The sequence below is a fragment of the Octopus bimaculoides genome, chromosome 11 (assembly GCF_001194135.2).
Source record: "Octopus bimaculoides isolate UCB-OBI-ISO-001 chromosome 11, ASM119413v2, whole genome shotgun sequence".
NCBI lineage: Eukaryota > Metazoa > Mollusca > Cephalopoda > Octopoda > Octopodidae > Octopus > Octopus bimaculoides.
Genome location: NC_068991.1, coordinates 54045848 through 54055836, shown reverse-complemented (window position 1 = coordinate 54055836; position 9989 = coordinate 54045848). Strand labels below are relative to the sequence as shown.

At 35.1% G+C, this 9989-nt stretch overlaps 1 protein-coding gene across 14 annotated transcripts in view; it reads right to left on the bottom strand.

The window, feature by feature from the left end:
* The window catches only part of LOC106881761 (uncharacterized), a 129387-nt gene extending 124616 nt beyond the window's left edge, over nt 1-4771 (bottom strand). For 3 of the 14 annotated variants that reach the window (XM_052971834.1, XM_052971827.1, XM_052971836.1), the window contains exon 1: nt 4119-4766. The gene's annotated coding sequence lies outside the window, so the exon portion shown is untranslated. Of the gene's footprint in view, nt 1-4118 lie in introns of all 14 variants that reach the window. The other 11 variants (XM_052971824.1, XM_052971825.1, XM_052971822.1 and 8 more) reach the window with 6 other exon arrangements.
* Nucleotides 4772-9989: the final 5218 nt, after the last annotated feature.

Here is a 9989-nt window from a genome sequence, read left to right as displayed (position 1 = left end):
ATATATAGGTGTGTGTGTGTGTGTGTATGTGTGTGTTTGTCCTCCACCACTGCCTGACAACCGGTGTTAATGTATTTACGTCTCCCTAACTTGGCAATTCAGCAAAAAGGAATCGATAGAATAAGTACCAGACTTAAAAAATAAATAAGTACTGGGGGCAATTCGCTAGACTAAAAGTTCTTCAAGGCGGTGCACCTAGCATGGCCGCAGTCTAACGACTGAAATAAGAGTGTGTGTGTGTGTGTGTGCGCGAGAGAGAGAGAGAGAGAGTGTGTGTTTATGTCCCTTTGTCTTGATATTATGTGGTACTTGTAAACGAGTGTAACCATCACAAGCAATACTGCTTATTTTCAATCGTCTGTGAAAATGTGACCATGGGGAAATATTACCTTGCTCGATGTTGGCGACAAGGACATTTTGGCCATAGAAAATCTGCCTCAATAAACTCCGTCCGACCCATGCAAAGTGGACGTTAACACGCACGTAGATATACCCGGCGGAGGTCAAGAATATGCACACCACCAGTTTTCGGCGTAACCTTAATCCTAAACATTGGGTGTGCATGTTCTTTACCTTCGCCGATATACCCTAACTAGGACTCTACCATCCAACATGACCTTCCACCTTCAATGCAGTGGAATGAAATCAGAGGTGGATTTGGTCGCTATTTCTAGCAGGGTGTGTAACTAGACAGAGGCTCGCTCGTCAGCTCGCGTATTTTCGGTGTTGAATAAGAAACAAAGATGAGTCAGTAAGCAAACACTCAGAGATGGAAGTGCTTAACAAGAGCCTGAGTTTGGAAGTGAGAAGGAAATCATACGTAATAACAAAAGTAAAGTAACTTAGAGCGGACGATGTGGTACCATAGTATACAGTTAATTGTTGTTGAGCACTAATTGCAACAAACCTCACCCAATTCTCCCGATACTCCTTCATACTAAGGGGTTAACATATGTGTGCACTGCTGCCTTCACGGTAAAGAGGATAGGCCAAAATCACAATGCTCATATATACATTACTGATGAGTTAAAAATAATAGAAAACAAGACTGAATAGTTAAAAACTTATGGCAATTACGAAGTCACTGAGACAAATATTTTAATGGCAAAATGGTGTGTTTCGTATTCCATAAACCAAAGTTCGAGAAAGAGAATAACAAAGTGATACAAGAAAATATCTACAGAATTCAAATTTGTGTTTAAAAAATTCCAGTCTTTCTATTATACAATCCTCTGTTTTGGAGTGATGTAAAATTAAGACTCTCCATCGAAATTTCATGTTATGCTCCAAGCATCAGCTTAATAATGACAACGTTATTTTACTTACATTATTTTCAGAATTAATTGAGATCAAATGCAGAAATGTGCTAACAAAAGGGTTAAACAGAAATGTGCTAACAAAAGGGTTAAATGCAAGAACTGAGCTCGTATTTATTGATCAGTCGAATAATCCATTAGAACTTTGTTATTTAACAATAACATTACACCATTTAGCAGTAACGTATATTGTGAAAAATGTTTAAAATCCCCCCCCCCCAAAAAAAAGAGACGAACAAGGGAACCTAAAATATTACCCTGAATTCACACGCAAAAAAAGACGCACTGAATAATGTAGTTGTAGTTAGGTTAGCTCTTGAAAACAAAACAGGGTGGTCATAATTGGAGAGCCTTTCATCATAAGTCTGCCCAATCAAGATCGATCTGGAAATGAACAACAACAACAACGGCCTTCATCACATTTAATTTACCGACAATTTCAATTTATCAAATTTAATCCTAAGATTATTAAACTCCATGATGGCCTTTATAACTGTAAACAAAGAATACACTTCCATGGTTGATGTGTTTTGTGAATAAGATCCACAAGATTAATATACCGAGAGGAAAAAATTAAGTTCACTTAAAATAACCGAGGAGGATCTCTGCTCTTTCACCTTGATTCTGTTATTATTACTATTATTATTAGAATATTTTCCTTCGTTTGTGTCGTTATTTTCATTTCATTTGATTGTCCCGAATTGTTTACCTTTCTCGTGACTCGTGTTCTAGAGGTCACGAATGTACATCAATCCACGCTTGATAAAAACCCGGAGAAATAAAATCAACAATTAATACACAGGGAATATTTCTATCTCACAACCACAATTATTATCGAGACAGTCTTGTTACTATTATACACATACACACACACACACATAACTAAATAAACATGTAATGTTATATGTCACATAGCAAACATTCCAAACAAATTTCTTTTGATAAATAAACATCCGCTGGTTTGTTTATTATCAGCAAAATAATTACCAAATTTAATAATAATTTAGGAAGAATGTATTTCATGGAGAAAAAAAAAAGAAGTAAAATTTTTAAAGAAAGCCACGCTTGAAGAGGTAGGGTTAGGGTTTTAATACAGAGTCGAGATATTTCTAAGAATTAACATTACTGAAAGCATATTGAATAACTAAGTCTATTTGTACATGTTTGAGACATCTTCCACCAGACTTGGGAGAAATAAGTTAGGTAAATTGTCGCTAAAGCAATTTAATCTCTGATTTTATGCTTTAGATATTATACAAAAATGGATTTTAATAAAAATAAATACATTAAATTAAACACATTCGCAGACAGAGTGTATAGCATCTTAACACTCATCAACAGTTAAGTTATAAATGCGTAGGAATTTTGGAGTAGCATCTGAGTAGGTAAGGTATCTTGATGATGAGGCAGTGTGCAGTTTGGCAATCGTTGGTAAGTTAGTTGTAAGCAATGTGTATAAGAGTGTGTGTGTGTGTAAAGAGAACCATCCTGACGAATTAGTTACCAGAATAATGGAATGCGATTAGTGAATATACTCGTTAGACATATATGCGCACATAAATTATATATACATGTATGTGAGTGTGTGCATGTTTATATAAAATGCTTTTAAAAAACCGAGATCTAAGGAGTATGAGGAGAGAATAACTACAACGTTATACAAATAAAATATTTTTAATTTGTATCACTGAATGTAGATATCACATTTGCTTCTGAAGATGAAACGACGATATACATAAACACACACATATATATATGTATATATATATATATATATATATACAAATACATTTAGATGTAGATAGATGTACGTATGTGTGTGTGTATACACACACACATACACGAATACTTTTGTGGCGTTTTGCTTAAAATATTACAATTAATAGCAGGGGGGAGGGAGACGATATAATAAAGTTTCGTAAAATAGAAATACACTAGGTGAAAATGTAATTTCTATTAAAATAAATTGAAACAAATCATGATTATCAACGATAATATTAACTGTGAGATGTATGTAGAGTCGATCACAAAAAAAAAAATCACTGATAGCAGCCTAAAATAAAGTAGGATTTCTTAAATAAATTGCGAAATTGAGATTTATCAAAACAAAACACTTCTACTATAAACGACAAATTGCAGTCAAAGTATATTTATAAATGATTATATTATCCATATATTCGTTTGAATTCTATTACGGGTATGGCTATCAGTCTATCGAAGCTGATGATACCAAATAACCTTAGTAAGATGGGGAGAGACAAACACTACGTTGGATATACATTCGTGTGTGTGCGTATGTATGTATACATATATACATATATATATATAGGTATATTTATTTGTGAAGTATGTATTTTGAATATATACACACTGATTTTTAACTGTTGTATTTAGTTATGGCTAAGGTGGGACAGCACAACAGCATCACCATCATTAGTTGCGTTACTACGATGATAAGGTAACGCCTATTATATATACAACACAGGAAGAAAAGGAATGACTATATATAATACAATAATAATCATTATTATTAAACCATCATTAACGTTGATTAAACTATAAAGTAAAACAGAAATCTGTGAAAATAAAATATATATATATATATGATAGAGGTGTCTATTCTGTAATGGAGAAATTGACGGTGATGTAAGAAATTTTAGCATCAAAAGTTTATTAAAAGTTAATGATTGGATGAACACTAATCGTCTTATGCAACGCAAAAGACGAGGTAAATAATAAGAAGGATGATATGCTATATAAATTGCAAGATGATTGAATAATAATCGAAGAAGGTTTACTTACGAAAAGTGATTGTTGAGCATGTTGGAGAGAGCTCCGCTTGAGTTGACCTCTTACTATTGAACTCTTCAAACAGAAGAGACTTACACTAGAAATACTCTTTAAAACCTAAAGAGTTCCTCTACATCTCTCCAAGAATTATCTCTTTTCCCATATCTAAACCTATCCTCATATTCAGCAGTCCACACTTTTCTTTTTATCTCTTTGAGAGTTATTAATACTTATAATGACGTTAGAATTTTACAAGATTCTTCATTATTAAATATTTCATTAGATATCATGTTTTAGTGTATTTCTATTTCTCTCGGTATATAATGATTATTAGAATTTGATGCTAAATATCTAAACGTATCTGTTCGATATTTGCAATTTAATAGACGTACCATCCCAGCAACAGGCAAAACTTAAAACTTCAAAACATCTGTCTCAACTAGTTATAAGAAGAATATAACTTTTGAAGAGACGCCAGGAAAGTTGGCAATTTTTCGAACAAGAACTTTCTGTTAGAAATTCATTTACTACGAATGAAAAATCTGCTATTCTTTGACTTGAGAACTTTTTATTCTATTCCGTTTGACTTCTGGCACATTTTCGCTTGGAATAGTTTCGCCAACATTAAAAACTTAATACATATTTAGGTGTTTGGTCTTAAACGGATAGCTTTTTTTTTCTTTTGTTTTTTTGCTTTTTTCCTTTTGTTTTTAATACGTTGCAGTAAATATTTTCCAATTGGTGTAAAAGATTAACCATTTCAGGAACATTTTTGCCCGAAGACGATAATTGTTTTCTATATATATTTCTTAATTTTAAGTTTCCTCCTCACAAACTATGAAATACTCTGGAATTCACATAGACTTTGACTGATTTTTGTCTTCTTTTATTTCATTTGTTTTGTTTATTATTTTTTTTTTCTGTAAGCTATACTCTGCTAGAATATGAAAAATACGCCTTAATATACAATAACACAAAAAAATGGAGATTATTGGTTAAAGATTTTACGTCAACTCCAAATTCTAGTGGTTTAGATATAATTAGTTATATTTAGTGTCTTTAGGGCAATTGTGTAGTTAAGCGTCGGATAAAATTGCGGAATTTAGTTACACTTTTCATGTTTTCATTTCGAATTCACGGGGTCAACTTTGTCTTTAATCATTCTAGAGTTGATAAAATCAGTGCAAGTCAGGAAATTCTGCTCAGTCTTAATTTGAGATTTTGACCTTATGTTAAAATGTATATGTTTTTTGTCGTCCTTAAGGGTAGCGATGTGTCTTTGAGATCACTATATCAAGAAAAAGTTAGAATTGATATAAATGATCTATAGGATTATTTTTGTTTGAGGATTTAAGGAAAAAAAATAAGAGTTGAAACTTAGCTTTTACTTGTTTCAGTCATTGGAATGTGGCCATGCTGGGCACTATCTCAAAGGACTTTAATCGAACAAATCGTCTCCAGTACTTATTTTTGGTTTTAAGTCTAGTACTCATTCTACCAGTTTATTTTGCCAAACCTCAGTGTTACAGAGATATAAACAAACTAACACTAGTTATCAAGTGGTGGGATGGGGAAACACAGAAAGACACATGTATGTGTGTGTGTGTGTGTGTATGATGGGCTTCTACACAGTTTCCATCCACCAAATTCACTCACATTGCTCGGCCTAGAGATATGATAGACACTTGCCCAAGGTGCTACACTGTTGTACTGAACTCAAAACCACATGATTGCCAAATGAGCTTCTTAACTACACAGCCATGCCTGCTCTCATGCTTATCAAAATTATATGTCTTACTTAAGTTTGCAATCTATACAGTTTCAATGGTTTTAATAAGAAACTCCATTATAAAGTTACAGTAAAGTATTTTTTATTATGAAAGAATATAAAACAAAATGATGGAGTATTGTGCCAATGATGGAAAATGGTGTAGAGACACTTTCATTAGTTATTGAAAATAAAATTAACAAAATGCAACCCTTCAGTGCACTACAACTCGTTAGTAACCAAAACTACATGAACAATATGTAGAATATACACAGGAAGTGACAGTGAATAAGTCATTTTTAAAAAATGGGGATGTAGGGCATCAGATGTACTGCTGGCAAATTTCAGGAAACATGAAAGTTTTGAAAGATGTAATCTCCCAACAGCTAACAACTGATGCAGGTAGTTTATTCCATACTTCAGAAATTCTGAGCATGAAAAAATGTTTCCAAAAGTTGTGGATGGCATGTTGGTTTTTGATTTTGTTAGCATGTCCACAGTTTTAGACATGGTATTCAAAAAGGTGCCCAAGGTTGTTGTTGGAAAGATGGTGGATAATGATGTGAGTGTCTACCAAGTCAGGTGCCAGACGTTGGAACTTTAATGTGTCCATACCCAGGGAAGCAAGACGTTCAAAGTATGGTAGATGCTTGATGGCAGATATTCATCTAGTTGCATGTTTCTTAACAGTTTCCAGGAGACTGATATGCTGAGCAAGATAGGGATCCCAGGCTGGTGATGCAAACTGGTGAATGTACCATAGTCATAAACTGCTTTAAATAGATAAATGGAGAGCAGCTGACAAAGGTCTTACTGAAGGATGCTAAGATACCCTCAACCTTTTTGACAATTTTAGAAATGCGGTTTGTCCAACACAAATCACTGTTGACAATAATCTCAAGGCCATGCTCACTAATATACTTCTTAAGATTGGTGTTGCTGAGGGAGTATGTTGAAGCTGGATTTTTTCCTCCCATAATGTATGGTGGTGCACTTGTTCAAAATTTGCTTGTGTGGCACAGAATTAGATAACATCCGCCCATGAGTGATGTCTGCAAGAAACTCAAGGAGTTAGCTACAGTGGTTGGAGTTAGGGATAAATCTAAATTGTGAGGGTTGAATAAGCTGCGAGGGCATCAGAAGTTCCAGAATATTTCTCTGATACAGAACTCCATCAGTTTGGCGATGCAGCTAGTAAGACTAACTGAATGATAGTTGACAGGTGAATTCCGATCACCCTTTCTGAACAGGGGAATGATGCTGGCAATTTTCCACTGCTTTGGAGTGACACAGTTATCAAAGCACAATTGGAAGAATGAAAGCTGGTGCAAAAGAAAGAACCTACTGCATTTGAGAAGCAGATGAGTAACATCACCAAGACCAGGAGAGGCATAGTTGCACCTATTCTTGAGGTGGCATAGCAGCATAGCTGGTGCATATTTCACAGATGTTATAGAATTTGATGTCAGAGGTGATGAAGATGGTACATTTGGACTTTCAACAGTAAAAATGCCAGCGTAGCATTCAACAATAAGTTCTGTGCATTCTTTGGGATCATCAGTAATCTGATATGTGAAGGGATTGCAAAAAGGGTCAACTGGAGAGTGAAGTTTCTGCTTCAAATGCACATATTTCCAGAACACTTTGCTGTCAGGGTTAGTTGCCAAACATTATTCAAATTCAAGCACTACTTTTTGTCACCTGCTTGAGATGGTAAGATGATCTATTGTGCCTTCTATTCTCCTCTGTTCTATGTAGTCTGTATTCCTGTTCAACATCACAACATTCTCTCCTGGCAAATCAGACTACTGTTGTCTCCCAAATTGCACTTTTGGGATTTTTGAAGCATTTACATGGTACTGATGCTTCACAAGGGACCCAGATTGAATTGAAAACTTTCTTAAGTGCAGCATGAACGTCTCTGGAATCATAAAATTCAAGTCAGTGTGGGTGTTGTAACTCAGTACAGTAAGAGTTCCAGTCTGCTTTGTTCCAGTCAAAGCAAGTAGTTTGGAGGTGGTAATGGTTCTTGTTTCTGCCCATAAGAAACGGATTGGAAGTGACCATAGTTTGATTAGAGTCACCAAAGGATTCCTTAGTAGTGTCACTGAAAACTGTTTCAGGAGTAGTGGTAAAGAGCAGATCCAAAGTGTTGTTACTTCTTGTGGGGGAGGTGACTTCCTGGGACCAGCTTGAATCCAGTACTACATCAAGGAAATCATTTGCATGTTGTGGCCACTGAAAGGTTTCCCAATTAGTCACCAGCAATGAAAACATAAGTGCAGCTCTGAGGATACCAAAAAGCTGTGCATCTTGATGGTAGTTTGGTGGGTGGTAAACAACTTCATGTAACAGTTTTGACATGTTTATGTGTATATCACAAAAAGATACCTCTTGTGATTGGTTCAAATCATTGCAAGGAATTTCTGAAAAGTTTTTTTTAATGTAGAACATCACACCACCCCCATGATAATTAGTGCAATCTTTGTGAAACAAGTTGTAGCCAGCCATGCTAAAAACACCATTGCAGAGTAAAAAATGTGTCTATGTTTTTGTGATTGTGATAAAATCAGGGTCGATACTTTTGATGTAAGAGTCAAAAAGGTGAATCTTGTTGCATAAACTTGTTGCGTTTAAGGACAATAATTTGAATCAAGATTTAAGCCTATCATGATGGTATGTAAAAGATGGTGGATTGTTCTTATTTAGTTTCTTGAAGCTTATCCATTGCTGCCTGTTGTAAGGACACTAGCCACAGACAATCTAGTATTTTTTTTCTATGTCTGTCCATTGTCACATAGGCTAAAACTCTCACTTGGTGCCTAGTCATAATTCAAAGAAGCTACAGTGCATAGCTTTGAGCATATATCAGGTGGTAAACGAGAATGTGCTAAAAGTTTAAAATGTGACCTCTTTTAGAGCAGCTCACTTTTGACACATCTTATAATTACCATTATATTACATTTTCTTTAACAAGATCTTTTGTTATAGTTTATGCCTTTATATTAGGGCACATAAAATTTTGAGGCCACACCCCCCAGCATTCCTAAAATTGCTTAGATTGCTTCAATACTAACTATTATGCTATTTGTATATCATGAATACATATTTCTGTCAATCCCTGTCTTTAACAGTTAATACATATTAATAACTAAATAAAACCAAAGATTCAAATACTAAGAACAAGTCTCTGGTGATAAAAGAAGTATAAATGGACCCACATCATGCAGCATGCTTTCTTGATACCTTACATATTTACCGTTGTATTATAGTTTCTTTGAGAGGTGGCAAGTTGGCAGAATTGTTAGCACGCAAGGCAAAATGCTTAGCAGTATTTCGTCTGCCACTATGTTCTGAGTTCAAATTCCACTGAGGTCAACTTTGCCTTTCATCCTTTTGGGGTCAATGAAATAAGTACCAGTTACACATTGGGGTCGATGTAATCAAATAGACCCCTTCCCACCAAAATTTTCAAGGCCTTGTGCCTAGAGTAGAAATAATTATATTTTCCTAGAATAGCGCGTGGCTCAGTGGTCAGGGTACTTGCCTCATACTCATATGGTCATTGAGTTTGATTCTTAGCAGCACATTGTGTCCTTGGACAAGACGCTTCATTTCACACTGCTCCAGACCCTTCAGCTGGGAAAAAGGAGTTGTACCTGTAATTCAAAAGGGCCAGCTTTGTCATATTCTGTATCACACTGAATCTCCCAGTGAATTACATTAAGGGTATGCATGTTTGTGGAGTACTCAGCCACTTGCATGTTAATTTCATGAGCAGGTTGTTCTGTTGATTGGATCAACTGGAACCCTCATTGTTATAACCAACAGAGTGTCAGTTACTCTCTTTTACTTGTTTCAGTCATTTGACTGTGGCCATGCTGGAGCACTGCCTTTAGTCAAGCAAATCAACCCCAGGACTTATTCTTTGTAAGCCTAGTACTTATTCTATCAGTCTCTTTTGCCGAACCATTAAGTTACGGGGGACATAAACACACCAGCATCAGTTTTCAAGCGATGTTGGGGGGACAAACACAGACACACAAACATATACACACACATACATACATACATATATATATATATATATATATATATATATATATATATATATA